This window comes from Desmodus rotundus, chromosome 13, assembly GCF_022682495.2.
Source record: "Desmodus rotundus isolate HL8 chromosome 13, HLdesRot8A.1, whole genome shotgun sequence".
Lineage (NCBI taxonomy): Eukaryota > Metazoa > Chordata > Mammalia > Chiroptera > Phyllostomidae > Desmodus > Desmodus rotundus.
The window spans coordinates 8,051,245-8,070,136 of NC_071399.1; the positions used below are offsets into that span (position 1 = coordinate 8,051,245).

At 46.9% G+C, this 18,892-nt stretch overlaps 1 protein-coding gene across 5 annotated transcripts in view; it reads left to right on the forward strand.

The window, feature by feature from the left end:
* Positions 1-18,892, forward strand: part of STOX2 (storkhead box 2) — a 177,733-nt gene that overhangs the window by 18,428 nt on the left and 140,413 nt on the right. The gene's annotated exons all lie outside the window — the stretch shown is intronic.

An 18,892-nucleotide genomic window follows, 5' to 3' on the forward strand; every position in this document is an offset into this window, starting at 1 on the left:
AGAAGCAGTCATTCAGGGTCCTCCTCCAAGAATAGGAGATTTGTTACGGTTTTGGTGTCATTTGATCCACCACCACCGTGCATCTGGGAAAGTCACAGTCAGAGGAAGCTGTTGAGTAAGAATGCTTTCCAAACGTTTAGAAGGCGGTTGTAACAGGCAGGTCTGCATTTTTAGAAAATACTGTTTTTGTTGTGGCTGTTAGCTGCCTGGAATGAACTTGTCTTCAGTTCTGAAGTTGTGCCCTCTGGTGTCAGTCATTCCGAGCAGGATCCTGGGGCTCCGGGTCAGGCCTGCTGCGTGGAGATGCCCGAAGGCTGGCTGAAGTTCAGACCCGAGCACCGGATTGGAGGCCTGCGGCCTGTTTCTGGCGGGGGCGGGGGGCGGGGCCGAGCGGCGGGGGCAAGGCGGTTTTCACTGGGAGCTGTCTGCTGCTGGAGATCCACAGTAAAGGAAGATATGAGAGGCAGGACGCAGAAGGTTGAAAAGGTCGTCCTCTAAAAAAACACGCCCACAGAAAGTTGTACAAAGGTAGGGAAAAAAGTTTGGCAGGAAAGGCGCTTGGCTCTTTTGCCTGTATTCGTTGTTGCCCCTGGTTCTACCTTGAACTTGGAGTCTTCCTTTACTGTCATTGCCAAATTGCCACTCCTCTCAGGAAACAGGTGGTTAGACAGTTTCGGAAAACGCAAATAACTGTGTGGCTCACGAAAATTTGTTTTTGAGGACCCTGATGGAAAATTGAGAAACTTGTAATGTTTTGTGAGTATCAGATTTAAACTATGGGCAAAAAGATAGAAATGTTTTGTTAGCTGTTGGAATTTTGTGGTGCAATGGAGAATTAATTTACCATCACACAAAAATTCATCTGTATTATAAAAAAAAAACTTTTCACAAACTGTGTTAATCCCGTTCTTTGGCACTTTCTATCTCTGGGCCCCCCAAACCCCGTCCCGACCTCTGGGTCATTGCTCTGTGTGTTTGCTGCTCTCCCAGAATCCTCCTCGACCTCCAAGCCTCAGCCATCTGCTCCTCTCCTCCCCGAGCTGACCCTGGCAACCTGGGCCTGGTTGACTTCTGATTGCTTCCGAAAGCAATGGCTCTGCTTTTCCCTGCCACCCCTTCTGACATTTAATCGTCTCCTGTCCCCTTCCAGAGAAGACGCTTTTGAAATGATCTGAAGAGCTTAAGAATTTTTCCAATTTTTTCAAACTCCTGAAAACTAGATTCTGAAGCTCTTTAGTGGCCTCTTCTAGTTTCCTGCCTTTATCGTCATTACCCCTTTTCTCCAACTCTTCAATCGTAATGAAGAGATCCTTCATACACAATACCCCTCCATATATTTAAGGGGTAGTGATAAGTCTCTTTTAATCTTTACTTCTGTTGACCAAACACTGCAGCTTTTAATACTTTTTAGTTACTTTTAATACTTTCTGCTATGCCATGCTGCCTTTGTTCAGTCTTAAATGATTTGGGAAGCTTACTCCATCATTAAGAATATTTGACTAATTTGTCACCAAATCTAGATTATCCAGGACGATGGTGTACCTAAAATTTCTCCTCTGAGTTCGATATGGTTCTGTAAGTTCTAGCACTGATGAGTTTATACTCTTTCTAAATTCAGCTCAAGTTCTTTATGCTGCATGTAGTAACCACCTGCCAAGAGTCAAGCCCAGGCTAAAGGGCCAAGATCTCTTTCTGATCTTACGGGGTTTTTGTGCTTTGCCACCCCATCTGTGTTTGTAATGTGATGTATCAGAACTCTCTTCCTGGTTTCTCAGCGGAACACTGAGGTCCAGAATCATCAAACAAAGTCAAACCCATTTTGGTGATGATGAAGCTGGTGTGTCGTTGAATTTCTCTGATAATGTTGTGTCCCCAGGTAAGATCACAGCATGGGAATTTTTTCCACAGAGTAAGATCATTTGTCAAATGTTCCTTAAACTCTTCTCTATATCCCACCCCTTAAAACCTGCAGGTTATGTGGGGAATAGCCTGAAAAAATGCAAATACACGCAAAGGTGCATCAGAATGAAATTTTCTGGCTGTCCCAGCCGAGCGCTGGCAAGTGAGGTAGAGTTAGAGTGAAGGACAGTGTTGTGGCTGAACGAGGACCCTGGCACTTCGGGAGACATGTCTTCATTCCAGGCATGCCGCGGTTTGGCCGAAGCAGGCATAGAGAGCACAAGGATGAGTTGTCACAAGATCCAGGCGTGAATGTGCTGCCTCCCCGACACCCAGCTGAGCTGGCCCAGCAAGCCGTTTACCCACGCCAGGCTCAGCCTTCCCACCTGTAGAATGGCTGCAGTAGCATCGTTTGCAAACTCTTTTGGATCCTGAGGTTTTATACAGTGAAAGCTGTTGGGCAGTTGGTCAACGGGGCTGCCTTGTTTGTGGTTTATTCCCTCTGGGCCAGGAGCAATGTGGGTCAGCTGGCCGACTTCCGGGTGATGGGTTGGCAGCTTCCTACAGTCTGTGGGATCCAGGCTGAGGGGAGCCGGGGGAGGTGGTGGAGGTGCTGTCTCTGCCCCTGTGTGTGTGAGCTGCATGATGCATGCAGCCCCTGTGACTTGCACAGGGAACCAAGGCCGGTGGCCATAGAATTCCTGACAGTCCTCCATAGTTTGAGATATTCATTCATTCATCAAACCGTGTTTAGCACTTTCTCCGTGTCAGGCTGGGGGCTGAGTGTCCTGCCTCAGCTTTGAGTTTGTGGTGGAAGAGACACAAGTCCTTCACACCAGAACTGCAGAGGCGGCGGAGAGCCCACAGGTGGACCGTGAACCTTCGGGTGTCAGGGCTGGGTGCAGAGAAGCCTGCACAGAACAATGACCTTTAGGGTTCAGTGCAGCACGGCGGTGTGCAGAGGGGCCGCGCCAGCATTGAAACAGAGCTCAGCTGAGTTTGAGTTCTGACTCCTCCTTTTAACACCTGACCCCCCAGGCAGGTCATTTTTATTATTTTTCGAACATCAGCATTTCCATGTGAAAATGGGCTAAGAAGATAATAAAGACCTTGTCACAGTGTTTGGCAATCAATTGGTTTTTTTATATGCTAATTAAGAACTAATTACTTACTGTTTATTTGCTCTTGTTCCCCTCCCCTTACTGTCCTCCCCGGCATTGCGGAAGGCTGGTTACTCTAGTGAACAGACCCCCGGGACTGGCAGGCTGGTCGTCCTGGCTGTGCCACCGCCCTGCTGTGTGGCGTAGTCCCACCCTCTGTGGACGAGTTGCTTCCCATTTTCACTATAACGAGCGCGGCCGCTGTGACATTTACGAACGAGTTTTTGTGTGCACACAGGCGTTCATGCCGCCTGGGTATGTGCCTAGCGGTGGAAGTGCCGGGTCATACGGCAACTCTGTTTAACGTGTTGAGGAACTGCCGGACTGTTTTCAAGAGTGGCTGCACCATTTTTTCATCCTCACCAGCAGTGTGCGAGGGTCCTGCTTTCTCCGCATCCTCACCAACACTTGTATTGTCCCTCCTTTTAATCTTGGCCCCCTTAGTGGCTGTGAAATGGCATTTCATTGTGGTTTAGATGCTGAGAACTAGGGATGCTGAGCATCTTTTCGTGTGCTTATTGGCCATTCATACATCGTCTTTGGAGAAGTGTTCAACTCCTGTGCCCACTGAGAGTCAGCAACTTTTAATATTTTTAATATTTGTAGGCAACATAGCAGATCCCATGTTTTTTTTTTAAGATTTTATTTATTTATTTTTAGACAGAGGGGAAGGGAGAGAGAAAGAGAGGAAGAGAGACATCAATGTGTGGTTGCCTCTCAAATGCCCCCTACTGGGGGCCTGGCCTGCAACCCAGGCATGTGCTCTTACTGGGAATCCAACCTGCCACCCTTTGGTTGGCAGGCTGGCACTCAACCCACTGAACCACACCAGCCAGAGCGGCAGGTCCTGTTCTTCAAGTGGGTGGATCTGGGGGTGGCCTGGGGGCTCTCCACAGCGACAGGGCCTGACGACCACCAGAAGCCAGCATACGCAGAGTCTCTGTGTGGTCAGCAGGCTTATTTCATGCTGCAGTAACCCATGATGCCAGCATCCCAGAAACCCAACACCCTCATCTTCATCCTCGACGTCCCTGACCTGGCTGCTGGGATCGTGTGGCTCTACCTTGCTTTCCATGCTGCTTTTCCTGCAGAGCTGTTTGGGGACTTTTCAGGGCCGCCCGCACGGATATTCATCCCTCCGTTCTGCTCACCAGCCCTCGGGGAGAGCACTGTCAGCTGGCCCCACCCAATGGGAGGGGTCTAGGAGGTGTAGTCTTCTGTATCCCAGGAGGCAGAGGTCTGCTGTTAGTGGGCACCTGTCCTGTCTGTCACTGTCCCCAACTCTCATTCTACACACGAGTCCGTGACCTCTGTGACGGCCTCATAAGATGAAAATGGGGGAGTGCTTTTATAGCCCAATATTTTATGAAAACATCCTAGTTGGCCCAATGAAACTATGGAACTTCACTGAGGGACATTGAGATTGTTCTGGAATGTTTGCTTCTCATTTGATTAAGGAGGTTCACCAGCACGTTGAATGGGCTGCCTTTTCTGTCTTTCATATAATCATTTCTGGAAAAGGTTTCTTTGAGCACCTACTATGCGCCAGGGGCTCTGCTGTGTGCTGGAGACATGAGGATTTATTCCAGCTCACCCCTGTCTGTCAGGACTCACAGGAAAAATATGGAGACAGACACACAGACATACGGTTGTGCCATTGAGTGATGGTATATGTGCCGTCTGAGAGCAGAGCGGAAGGAGTCCCTGCTGGTGCCTCGGGGATCAGGACAAAGCTTCCAGGGCGCTCCATTTGGATTGCGCTAAGATATACATAACATAATACCTATCACTTCAGTACATCCACAGTGTTGTTCAACTGGCACCACCTTAAACTTCTCATAACCCCCAACAGAAACTTGTGCTTACTAACACTAACCCTCCACTTCCCCTCCCCCGTCCCTGGGAACCCCTCTTCTACCTGTCCATGAATTTGCCTCTTCTGGGTGCCCCACTTAAAGGGAATCGTAGGATATTTGTCCTTCTGTGTCTGTGTTACTTCATGGAGCAGTGTTTTCAAGACTCGCCCATGTTGTAGCATGTGTTAGAATTTCATTCTTTTTATCAGCTGAATAATATTCCATTCTGTGTATACAGCAGATCTTATTAATCCATTCATCTGTTGAGAGACATGAGTCCTTTCCACTTTTTGGCCATTGTGAAGAATGCTGCTAGGAATATGGTTGTACAAATATTTGAGTGGCATTCACTTTTCAAAATATTTTATTTTAAATTATGAGATAACACATATTGAGATACAGGAGCTGTCACTATGGGTCACTTAGAGAACGAAGACAATTAGAACTAAAATCACTCATAATGGCATTATTCACAAATACATTTAGTGACTTTTTCTACAGTTAGTGACTTTTTTGCAGTTAGTAATTTTTTATAGGAAAAACTATTCAATTTTGTATCATGATTTTTCTTTGAACATTATTTTGTGGTCATTAGAATCATTTAAAATATTTTAATGACTATAAAAGATAATTTTGTGGGTATGCCAACTTATTTCACTATTTTGCATCATTCTGAAATTTAATATAAATTACATTGAGATGAATATAGCTGTATAAGTCCTTGCTGATCAGTCCGCTATTTACTTAGAAATACGAGGGCTGCATCACAGGTGCGAACATTTGAAGGAGCTCCGAAACGGCCAGGTTGCTTTGTCTGCAGTTCTCTGCAGCAACCTCGGAGTGTGGAGAGACCCTCTCTCTTCACCGCCAGCGGAGCATTACTCCTGCTCAACACTGTGCGAAAATTTCAGAAGTATCGGCCTCTCTGCCCTGTGCTGCCCCCACTTGGGACAGCCTGTCGTTGATGAGTGGAGGCTGACAGATACAGGAAGGGGACAGGCTCCTGCTTACTGCTCTGCGGGGGTGGCTTTCGACCTTTGCTCTGCCTCCTCTCCTGCACAGGAGCTCCACACCCTCATCGTCAACAGGTCTGGTTGCTGGATCTTCTCTCTGGAGACGGAGGTACGTGAGTATTTTCTGCAAAGGACTTGAGAATCACTGGCTGCATTAGTCAGGGTTCTCCAGATGGTCCGGACCAATGGCATGTGTGGGGATGTATGTGTAGATATAGGTGTGTGCATATACGTGTATACATGTGTACATATGTGTATATACATTTATGTATGTCTATATGGATTAAAATATATATTTAATTTTAGAAATTGGCTTACACTGTTGTGGGGGCCAGCAAGTTGGAATTTTATAGGGAAGGCCTGCAGGCTGGAGGCCCGGGGAGGGGCTGATGTTGTGGTCTTGAGACCGAAGGCAGCCTGGAGGCAGAGTTCCTTCTTTCTGGGGGACCTCGATCTTTTTCTCGTAAAGCCTTCTACTGATTGGATCAGGCGCAGTGACATGTAGACTGGTATTTAACCAAGTATCTGGGTATCATGGCTTAGCCGAGTAGACACATAACATAAACCATCACACGGATCTAAAAAGTTTGGGTACCACCGGGTTTAACATTGTCCTACATTCCTGCAAAAATAAAATTTAAAAATCACGTAGGTTTTCCTGGGAGACACTAGAGGGCGCTATGAACAAGGAAAATGTAAGAGCTGGCTCCTCCGCCCTTGTCTTTGAGAACAGCCAACACCAGCACTGCAAGGGTCCCCGGGGTTCTCCCTCCGAGGCATTAGTTTTGCGTTGAGAAAGCTACTTTGACTGTGAGCAGGTCGACACTGCCAGGATACAGGCCACGTTAATGACAGAGGCCAGAGAGGGAATTGTGGCTTTCTGACTTCGTATTTCACGTTCTTTCCATTTGGGGGGCCTTCTAACAATGTACATTAATTATACAGTAATTATTTCAGTTAATTCTTATATAAAAGTTATTAGTTACAGAGTCATTAATATGCATTAAATATTAACGGTGGTTTGACATATGTATGAGTTATTTTGGTTCTTATAAGGTGCATATGTTGAAGGGGCATCTGTGTGTATGTATTTTGCTGATGAAGAGTAGTAACAAATACATATATAACTTTGATGTATGAACTATGGGTAAACTTTCAGGATACCCAAATTATGTTTGTTTTAGGTTCATAGCTGGTTTTGATGAACATGTAAGGCTGCAACCTTCCTTCCTTCCTTCCTTCCTTCCTTCCTTCCTTCTTCCCTTCCTCCTTCCTTCCTTCCTCCCTACCTCCCTCCTCTCTCTCTCTTTCTTTCTTCTTGAAAATGGATGGGTGATTTAAAATGATTCCTAACCTATCTGGAAAATTCTGTGTTTTTTCAAACATCTTTTCTTTGTGTGCGTTTTACAGCCAACTCCTGTTAATCTGAAGAATGAATTCTATTGGCTGCTTCTGTCCCCCACTAGCTGGTTGGGTCGGTTTAGTGTCCCCACTGGAGGGCAGGCGAGGAAAAGCAGAATCAGGTTGAGGCCTGTGCGTGTGTGGGGCAGCAGCCAGCAGGGGGCACTGTTTGCTGTATTTTGACTGCATGAAATTGCCACATTTTCCACACTCAGCTTCTTAGAAATCCTTTAAAAATGATTATAACACAGGTAGGAGTTTCAATGGAAATTCTAATACTGTTTGTCTTATATGCATATTTCAAACTCGCCAAGAGCCCTCTCCATGCCCCGAGAGTTGGTCTTAATCTACTTACCCAGCTACAAAAAAGCACGGGAGCGTGATTACAGTGTGTTCGTAGATACATTGCATTCTGTAGATCTGTGGGGAGAGTTTTCAGCATAATATCTGTGAAATATTCAGAATCCTGTCTAGCACGCGGGTCCCTCTTCAGTCTCTTATTGGCCAACCAGCTCCGTATCTGAAAGCGAGATTCTTCTGGGAGTTGACTCACTGTTTTAGAGCATATGGAGCTTCTTTCTTCCTTCCGTCCTCCCTTCCTTCCATCCTCCCTTCCTTCCTTCTTTTCCTCCCTCCTTTCCTCCCTCCCTCCCTTCCGTCCTCCCTTCCTTCCTTTTTTTCCTCCCTCCCTCCCTCCCTCCCTGCCTGCCCGCCTGCCCGCCTGCCCGCCTGCCTTTTCAGCTTTACGGAGATATAATCGGCACACCGCACTGCACACGTTTAAGGTGTGTAGCAAAATGCCATGACATACATACAGCACGAAACGTAGAACATCTTTTGGAACAGGCAAGGAGTTTAGGCAATGGGAACGGGAAAAATAAACAACTGAGTCAGTCATTTCAAAATATATACCAGGTGACTGTAGAGTACAATTCTGCTTTAATAATTTATTATTGGATGAAGAATGAAAACAAACACCGTGTTGATTTTGCATTCACTGTATGCACGGTGTTGAAAAATAATGGATAAGAGAAATACTTATATCGGGAACTTTATTTTCGCATGGTGTCATTCATATGGAAAAAAAAATTGACCGTGGCCCTGGCTGGTGTGGCTCAGCTGGCCATGCATTGTCCCACAAAGCAAACGGTCAGCAGTCCCATCCCGGTCAGGGCACATGCCTGGACTGCAGTTTTGGTCCCCTGGTCAGGGCACATACCGGAGGCAACCGATCAATGTTTCTCTCTCACATCCACGTTTCTTTCCCTTTTTTTCTCCCTCCTTTCCTGTCTCTCTAAAAAATAAAATAAAATAATAATAAATCAAGTAAGTTGCCCTTCCTATTAAGGATGTTTTTTGACTGTGGCATTATGACACTGGCATTGCTTTCAGCACGTGCTCTGCTCTTGCCCCGTGGGTGGCTTAGGTCATCGATGTCCTCACCTAATCCCTGCACAAAAATTAGATGGGTCACGAAGTCACCTGATCTTTCCATGCGCATTAGAGCAATATTCATTAAAATACAGCACCCACGCAACCCCCTATTTCCTTCGTAGCTCTTACAGCCTTTACTGACCTGAGCATTGAAGAGGCCAGGCCTGCTCTGGGTTGCCTCGCGCACTCTGCAAGACTCGGCCTTCTTGTAAATGTATTAAAGCCGCCTTTTTAGGTGGAATCTAGCCTATATCAGTTTACTAGTTCCTTGCTACATGACTAAACTCATTTTTCAGATGCTTTGAATGCAGTTGAGAAGACTGTTGCTTTACTAAAAAAGCAAACACCGACATTCCGAGCCTTACAGTCAGCTCCTCTCAATTTCCCTTTAATTACCTCCTGAAGTACCTGTTAATGACTCATTACTTATAAAAATAAATTATAGGTGCTCTGCAACGCTGTTTGTAGTTTCCTCGGAGTTTTTGATTGGGCTACCACACCAGGAAAATGGGCCTGTGGCAATAATACGGGCATGTGAATGAAATTGCTTTGTAATTTTATGTATTTACTAAAGAGTGCTGCGGGGCGGTGGGCCAGTGGGGCGGAGGCAGAGTGCTTCGTGACGAAAATCTCGTCTTGGTGGACCACGCTGGCCGTGACACTCTGTGCACGAACCGTGCCCAGCAAGTAGGGCTGGCTGATGTTCAGCCCCGCTGAGTGGGTCTCAGGCACGCACAGTGTGTCTTTCCACTCGTGGTCTTTGGAACGTGTTTGAGTTTGCCGTCATCTCGTGTAGACAGGAGAGGTCCCAGTGAATTTCAAACTCCTCCCTTTCTTTGGAAACAAAACCCTTGTTCAAATAAAATTACACAGGGCACCCCAGTCTCTTAGGATGAAAGCCAAACTGCTAGTTTGGGGAGGAGGAGTCCGAATCCCAGGATCTTGCCCAGATGTCTCCCAAAGGGACGTCACCCTGAACGGTAGGGGTGTCAGAATTCGAAGTGAAAAACGCTGACACAGAAGATTGAGTTGTTTTTGCGTCCTGTCTGTTTTCCACTCGCCTTTATGTTTGGTGAGCCACACGCGTGGACAGGGAGGAGCATGGCCGGGACTTCCTGGGAACCGAACTCGAGACCAGGGGTTGGCCGACGTTCTCTGGGAAGGGCTGGATAGTAAATATTTTCGTTTTGGGCTCACACGGTCTCTGTCACGCCTCTCTGCTCTGCTGCTGCGGCGCAAACACACTAGCTGCGTGCAAATGCACGAGTGTGGCCGGGTTCCTGAAAAGCTATTTATGAACACCGCAACCTGGCTCTCATCATTTTCACATGGGATAAACTGTTTCTGTTTTGTTTTTTTTTCAACCAGTTAAAAATGAACAAACAACTCTTAGTGCCTAGGCCGTCGTGCTGCGAGGTAGATTTGGTCTGTGGGCCAGAGTTGGCTGATTCCTGCTTTAGTTATTGTATAGCCGTTACTTTTTCAAAAAAAAAAAAAAAAAAAGGAAATTATACGTGTTCGGCTGAAGTTCAGACTGGGTGTTTGTAGTTTATTTCAGCTTCTCCGAAACCTCTTTCCCCTTTATCAGACTACCGAACGTGGCTGCTTTGCATTTCAGAGGCTGCTAATTCCTGATGCGAATGTTCTCTCGAGGGCGCCCACTGAGGGACAGTTAAACACAGACTAGGGTGACGGACCCAGGCTACGGACCCAGGTGTGGCTAATCTGCTTGTGTAAAATTAAAAAACGATTATTTTCCATGTCATACTTGATGTCTTCCCAGTTGTCCTCTGTTTCCTTCCTAGCAGATTTTTTTCTCAGGAATAAATGTCAAAACCCAGACTAGAGAAATGTGTGACTTTGTCTCCGAGGTCTCTGTCCTTGGCCACCCCCTCCCGTCACACGCAGAGTGTGTGAGACCTGAAGGAGTGTGAGAGCAGGAGACACAGTCAACAGCAAAGTGCAGGAGAAGCACACACAACCCTGACTCATGGTGTCGTGTCCCTGAAGGAGCCTTGCCACACCCCCTGTTCCCCCACCTCTCCCTACTCCCCCCTACCCTGCTGGAGCTCTGCCTGGTTGGAGGGTTGGAGAATGTGAGGAGGAGGAGGAAGCCTGAGAGGAGATGATCTGTGGGCGCCCAGCTCCCTTTTTCTCCCCCACTCCTTCCTCCCCTTCAGGGGCTTCCTCCAGGAAGCAGCCTGGACAGCATGCAGATGTAGACCGGGGCGTCCTCAGTGACCCTGTGGCTGGGTGGCCCCCAGTTAAGCCTGGACAGATGGACAGTGTCAGGCAAAGGAGGGGGAGGATGGTGGTTGGTGGCCTTGCACTTTGAAGTGGAAGTAGTAGACAGATAGGAGCCACTCTGGGCTCTTGAGCATGGGAGCAACCTGAGACAGTGGGTCATTCGGGAAGCAGATTCTAATTGTCCTAGGAGACAGGCCACAAAAACAGCAGGCAGGACGGTCAGGAGGCTGTTCCCACAGCACAGACCTGCGTTAGGAAGATGGCTGTGGGTAGAAAGAGGGAGTAGATGGAGGGAGGACTTCAAGGGACATGGGAGAAGTGGGTGACAGGCGGAAGGTGCAGAGGGAGGGAGATGGGCTGGTCGGGAGGCTGCTGCAGCTTTCTCTTCTGCAGGTGGAGGTGGCTGGGCTGTCTGGAGGAAGCCTTGTCCTTGAAGCCAGAGGCTCTGAGGTCCCCTCCAGCTCTGCTGCCCACTATCTCTGTCTTTAAAATGGTGATAGTGCAGGTACCCGCCCAGGTGCCCGGCCACCCTCCCCCAGGCAGATGTGGCTCAGACCTCTGGACCCTGACACTAGGGGAGTCCTGGACCCCCCTGGCCCCAGCTCCCCTCAGTGCCGCCCACTGTGAAGGGGAGAAGGAGGGGCTACTCTTTGGAAGAGCTGTGAGCGCTATGTGGACAACAAGCACACTGCCCTTGGTGAGCGCTCACTGGCTGGCAGCTGGAGAGTAAGACGGGCACAAGGCGTGTTCTAGGCTGCTGATAAATGCCACACACCTCCCCTTGGAATCTTGCCTGTTAACGACGGCCACTCTAAAGCTTGGGGAAAATCACCTGTGTCACTGTTTCCTGCGTCATCTCTGTATTAGTCTGCTTGGGCTGCCATAGAACACAGTACCATAGACTGCTTGACTTAAACAACAAAAATTGCTTCCTCACAGTTCTGGAGGCTGGGACGTCCAAGATCAAGGTGCCAGCAGATTCAGTGGCTGTTGAGGGCTCTCCTCCTGGCTTGTGGATGATTGTCACCTCTCTTCGCCACCTCTGAACTCACGTGGTGGGAGGGACTGGGTTCTGGTCTCTCTTCCTCTTCTTATAAGGACCCTGATGCCATTATGGGGGTCCCATCCTCACGACCTCATCTGAACCTAATTACCTCCCAAAGTCCCTACCTCCAAATTCCATCACGTGGAGGGACAGGGCTTCAACCTGTATACTCGGGGTGGGGAGGGAGGGCAGGGACAAGCATTCAGTCCATGACACTCTGCAGGTTCCGTATTGCCATTTCCATAAGAAGAGCAACATTGAAATGAATACTCTCAGAGGGTGAGTGAGTTTTTCTGTATTTGCTCTTGCCAAGGTTCCACGTCATCCATCACCACAAAGTTGAACCCCAGTTTTTCTCTCTCTGAGCCGAGCAGCAGGTTTCAAAGACTGGAAGAGGGGTTGAAAAGGACAAGACACAGAAGCACCGAGAAGAGTTTGACGTGCGCAGAAGTTTGCAGCTTATGACTTGCCATGTACTCCTACCCAACCACCCCAACGCGGGGCTGGGTGAGAGTGATGCCTCTCGGCAGTTGCAGTGTGTGTGGTAATTGCTGGGTTGATTGCAATTCACAGCCACCCTGTCAAGTCACGTGGCCAGAGTCCCTGCGGTGTCCCCCCCCCCCCTGCACAAATTGAGGCTGGAAGTGTGGGGAGATCACCTCACAAGTTAGTGACAGAGCTGAGGTTGAACAGAGGCCTGAAACTCAAGTCCTGTGTCATTGTCACATCAGCTGACTTCCTACAACTTCCTGGGCCATTGAAAGTACTTGTCTAAACCTTATCTCTGAGGCCAGATAACAGTTTCCTGTTCTAGCTCCTTGTGTCATATCACCAGCTCTGTCATATTTGACCTTCTTGCTATTTTGAGGCTCAAATAAATAAGTGCTGGGGAAATTTGGGGGAGTAAATCCTTTTTCCTTTTTCTAGGGAAGCGTCACCATTCTGTCACAGTCGTTTAACACTGCGTTGTCTAGGGCATTAGGGTCAAGCTAATATTGGTTAGGGAACTAAAACTGATTGTTCGGTACACCGGACAGACTCGTTTCAAGTAACAGATTTTGAAGTGTACATTTTGCTCTCTTGAAATGCTGCTTGAGACAGAAACTCGGGTGAGTAAAAAACAGAAATAGTGGCAGAAAAACGATGCTTTAAAAAGCAAGACCCGAGCAAGTCATGTTTTAGCGACAGTAAAGATTCAGGATAAGCATTCACTTCTCTCGCAAGACTCACATCTCCAGAGCGTCTTCGCACTTACTTTATGAGGCTGTGGCTTCCCACGGGGTTTGGAGTCTGGGAAGTGCACCTGTAGGACGACTTCCTGCGGGTCAAGTGTGTTTATCCCATCACAGCTGGGGCTACAGGCGCCTAGACCCTGGGCCGCCCGTTGCCCCTCAGCTGTGTTGTTATGGGAAAGACAGAGGCAGCTCTGGGCTCCTTGGTTTTCATGAACTGGGAAGCTGTCTGGCCTTCCTTTGTCCTAGAGGTTCTGGGCAATAAAAAGGGTTGACATGGGTCCCCAGGAGTTGCTTTCACTTCCTGAAGGAGGAACTGTTGGGGCTGCTCTAGTCCTGGTCCCAGACCTGGATTTGAGTCTCATCCCTGTCTCTCACGGCCACTTGTCCTCTGTCATCTTCAGCTTCCGTGGTTAGGAAACAGGGAAGACCCAATCTGACAGCAGTGCGAGGATCAGTGGAGACAGTTACTGCACGTCTGACATGTCTCTTGTGCAGAGATGGGCACGGGGGGTGGTTCCGCTCGAGCAGCCCACTCTCTCCTTCCTTCTCAGCGTTGCCCCCATGTGCTACCAGGATCAGTGTGATCCGTGAGGACCAAGGAGGCCAGAAGGCCTCGGAACTGACCGGTGAGCTAGGAGGGTGGGATCAAGCAACCCTGGGCAGCTGAGTCCATACCTGCTTATCCTGCCGTCCGAGGAGGTGCCAGTTCGTGCTGGACCCACATGAAGTCCCTGGGTAGGACACCTCCCTGGGTTTGTAGTCAGGGTCTGCCCACCTCTCAGTCCCGGCGTTTCCCTGAGCCTGTGAAAACCGGTATTTAAATATCTGCGAGTTACAAAATTAGATGCTCGTCTCCGTACAGGTTTAGCACATGGCTGTCATTCCTGACTACAGTTGCTTATTTCGTAGTTTATCCTCCTCATGTGACTGTCAACTCTGTGAGGCTAAGGACCTTGTTCATCTCATAGATGGATGCTCGGTGGCTTGTGTTCCATCATGGAATGACTGACAGGTGCAGGGATGGGTGAGGAACACTGCGCCTCGCCCAGGGCCGGGATATAATGTGGACTCCGCCAATGCCTGTTGAGTAAATACATTTTTTCTTCCTTTTTAATTGTGTTTATTTATTTAAAAATTGAGGGCTAACATAATACAATAAAAGCATATAAGTGCACAGACCTTAAGCGTACAGCTCAATTACTTTATGGGTATATGACAGATATATTTAGATATATAAAACATACCCATCCATCCATCCATTCCTGTGTAACAACCAACCAAACTGAGATAAAGAAGTTCCTGGCACTCCTTGAGGTTCATTTTTAGAGGGTGATGTGTCTGTGTTATATATTCCAATTTTAACATTAAAATTTACTCAGCTATATTTTCTATAACACTTATCATGTTACATGCCAAGGGAGATACCTACAAAAAATAAAAATTATATTCTGCCTTCTAAGAGCCTTCTGATTTGGTTTGCAAGACAGGACTAAACACGAAATAATCTAGTAACCAATTGTTTACCAAAATTAGCACTGTAAACCAATGGTTTCTAGTTTCTTAATGATAGAATTCTTTGTTCAAATTAAGAGTTACCGGGAGTAGCCCTGACCGGTGTGGCTCAATTGGTTGGACGTCATCCCACAGAGTGAAAGGTCACGGGTTTGATTCCAGGTCAGGGCACGTGCTTGGGTTGCAGGTTCGGTTCATGGTTGGGAGTGTACAAAAGGCAACCAATAGATGTTTCTCTCACACATCCATGTTTCTCTCCCTCTCTCCTTCTTTCTGGAAAAAAAAAAAAAAAGACTTGCCTGGAGCAAGGGGCCCCTCCCACCCAGACTGGTGTGAGGACGGCCACCAGGGAAGTGCTGTGGGGGTCAAAGCAGGTCACTGTGCTGGAGTCACTAGAAATGACTGCCCAGCCCTTCCCCCTGTCCCCCAGGGCTGGGAGACTAGAGCCAAGTGGTACCCACCCAGGGGTGGGAAGGTGCGGATAGCTGCAGGGGAGGAAAGTGGGCTTCCAGCCCGGCAGAGAAGAAGCACAAGGAAAAGGAGGCAGGAAAAGGAGCCTGTATTCTGTTGCCAGGTATGGCTCCATCAGGACCCAGGAGCCATACCTGGGACAGGTGATGTGACGAGGGAAGGCTCACTCAGCATTCCATTAGATTGCCTGATGCATTTTGTTTACATCTGACTCCAAACAAAGAGACATCAGCTCTCTTTAGCTAGCCAGGTCAACCCTGGAGCATAACTTCAAGGGAAAGGAAGGGGAGAAACGTGGGTGGTGCCCTGGGGGCAGGGGCGGGGATCTGCGATACCAGGGGACGCCTCTTCTGTGGGACTCGGCACAGTGTCACGGGGCTGTTGGAGATGGGAGCTGCCCAGAGTGGGCGCAGAGACCGAGAAGAACAGCAGAGGAGATGCACGGCATGCATATTTATAGCCTCTAAGACATCGTGATGGTGTGAGAACTGAGCGTACTCTTAATTTTAATTGTAAGTAGGAAGGCTGTTAAGAGGCTCAGATGCACTGAGCCTGTTTCCACCAAGGCCCAGAGCTGTTGTTCACCTCTTAGAGAGGCGTCTGCTCCCACAGGTGAATGAGTTGTCATTAAATGCTGTTAAATGACAGTTTACTAAATGGATCCTGGTGTCTGAAAGAGTTGTACTTGGCAGTGACCCCTGCATGCCAGCAAGGCGAGCTGTCCTACTCTGATTACTCAGTGCTCCACTTGGCTCTAAAAAGAGGCCTCTCAGACTTTGAGGGGGACAACTTTCGGGAGTGATCACGAGAAATCATTCCTTTGTTGTGGACAGCGGCATTGATGACATTTCTACGTGCCGTTCTGTGACTACGAAACTGACTCTCTATGTGAGTGAGTTCCACACCTTCAACAAATACGTGACAAACATGTATTAAGTACCAACTGTATACCGTGCACTGTGCCGTGAGGTAGAGATATGCTGAGAACAGAACTACAAGCTTCTTGCTCCTCATGGAACTAATATAATTAATATAATATACTATAACATGATATAGTAGATATAAGGTGAATTCCAACTCAACATATTAATATGCAGAGATGTACACTATTTAGTAGCATTACAGAACTTTCTCTCTCTGTCGTAACATTCCAAGAGAATTCTTTCAGAATTATTAACAGACTCTTTAACTCTCACATTTCAAGAAATAGAATTTGACGGCCAACAGGCAAAGCCAAATATGAAGATGGAAAAAGTGTATAAATATCGACGATGAGAAGTGTAGAGCTCACAGGCGAGGGGGTCTCGGGTGGTTTTCGGATTTAAACAAGTGTGTCTGGGAGCATTTTAGCAGTGTTTTACGTTTCGCCGTTCGAGTACAGATGTATCTGAAGCCCCTGAACATAAGCAACAGAAAAATATTGTAGGGCATTAGTGTCGTGGTCCCAGGCTAAAGTATACTCACTTTTCTGATTTCTTGAGGGGAGTGAGGGAGCTCGTAGCAAATGAGAGGAAAGATGTTTAGGGTCTTGTCAGGGTTGACAGCCTGAACACTCAAACATGTTAAAATAATCTGCGCACATATTTCTTCTTTGTAAAAAGCAAATGCTGCTTAGGGAGGGTTATTTAAAAAGAACAAATTTAAAATCCTTTCCTTAGAAAGAAAAGTACCCATATTAGAAAGACAAGAAAAGATTAATTACCCAATGTTTTATTTGGAGTTTTACTTCAAACCCAAGAATTCTTGGTTGTTTTCAATCTTGGGGCTAAGGAATTTTTCTGTTCCAAATTAAAAATGCAGAACACGATCTGTCAGTTACTTTCACATCTTAGGTTTAAATGTTGGAAACAATGTACAGAATAACAATGCGAATAAAAGGTACGCAACGTTTACTGTGGGGGCAGAATATAAGTGATTGTCCGAAAGGTCTTCTGCCAATATATTCATACTTTTGTATTCGAAAGTGAGAACAGAATACACCGACTTGACTGCTTCAAGTTTCCTTGTTCTGGTTTTTAAAAACAAAACAAAAAACCCTAGGTTCTCTTGTCTCCTTTGAGTTTTATGCATCATGATGGTAATAACATGAGAGAAAACGTCGAAAAGGAACTCATCCATAATTCCATAATCCATTTATTCCACATTCTTTCCCTCATATGCCATTGCATTTTCTAACCATTGTAACCGTAGTCGGTCCACAGTCCCGTGCTTGTTTCCACCCAGTGAATGTCCTTATAATCAATTTTACATAGTGTAGGTATACAGTTTTGAGACTTGTTTAGTTCCTTAATCTCATTTAGACTTGGTGCCAATTTCTAATCTAAAAAGTCTAGTAGAGTTTTGAAAAATAAGAACAAAGTCATCATTCCATCTGGCGGAATGATGTGGACCTTGTGCTGGTTGGTACTCTGAAATACAGATCTCTGAGAAAGAAACGTAGACACCGGCCCGAGTAGTTATTAGGACGGCAGGGTTTCTCCCCCCGCCGCCCCCCGCCAGATGCTCAGCACTGCATAGGGAGTTCCCCTGGTTCAGCTGAATATTTTCATGCTGAGAAATGCCTTCTGGAAAGCAAGAGTTAATTTCCAGAAAAACAAATCTGTGAACTCATTTCTCTCTCTAGGTTGTCTGACATTTGTAGGAGAGTCAAACCAAGGCGAGCAATTGCTTTATTTTCCTGTAAAATCAGTTTTATTCAAACAACCCTTTTGTGTTACAATTTTAAAAAACTAGGTATACTTTTGCTATACCTAACGCAGTCAGTTTTCCCTCTCTCACTTTCGTTTGAAAATTTGATTATTGAATTGCGAAAAACAGCCAGAGTTCAGAGAATTTTTACGTTGAGGGGTACCAGGAAAAGACATGTTAGTACTTAAATAAGCCATTGCTTGTGTTAAAACTAAAGGTGAGTCACATAATTGCATCCATTAAAAAAAATTCTTGTATCGCTTACCTCTGGCAGAGATCGTGGATGCTAAGTTCCTAACTAACAATGCTCGTAAATTGTTTACATTCTTCAGCTTCATCTCACCACAGAGTTAGCATGTGAATTCATTTCACGGAAATTTATTGAGCACCCCACCTACTGTGTGCTGGGTATTTTGTTAGACACATACATGTGGCTAAAATATGGGCTCTCACCTCAGGCTAAGCTGTTAACTCACAGTGCACAGAATTATACCGATTACAAGTAACACCATTAAGTTATCACAAGAATTCCACGAAGCAGATACTAGTTGATTTGTTTTTTGAATGATGAAAGTGCAACGTGGGAAACTTTAGAGTCAACCAAAGGCTGTCACAGAGGCAGTTTCTGGAATGCCCGCTCACGTGATCTTTCCAAGCTCGACAGGTGGAAATGTCCACCACGGCTAATGCAAAATAGGAAGCAATACAGTCAGAGAAGTACTGCTCAAGGAGTATGGGGTCCAGAGCGTGAGAGATGGCTTCTGGGAGCGGGTGGGTAAAGGATGTCACTGGAATCAGCTGGATGGACTTCACCCTGGAAAGGGTTTAGGAAAGCTCCAGCCTGGTAGGGAATGGCCATTCCACGTCTTTGATGCCAGACCAAGAAGTTCGAATAATATTTGCTCAGAGATCGAGAACCCTTTGAGGTTTG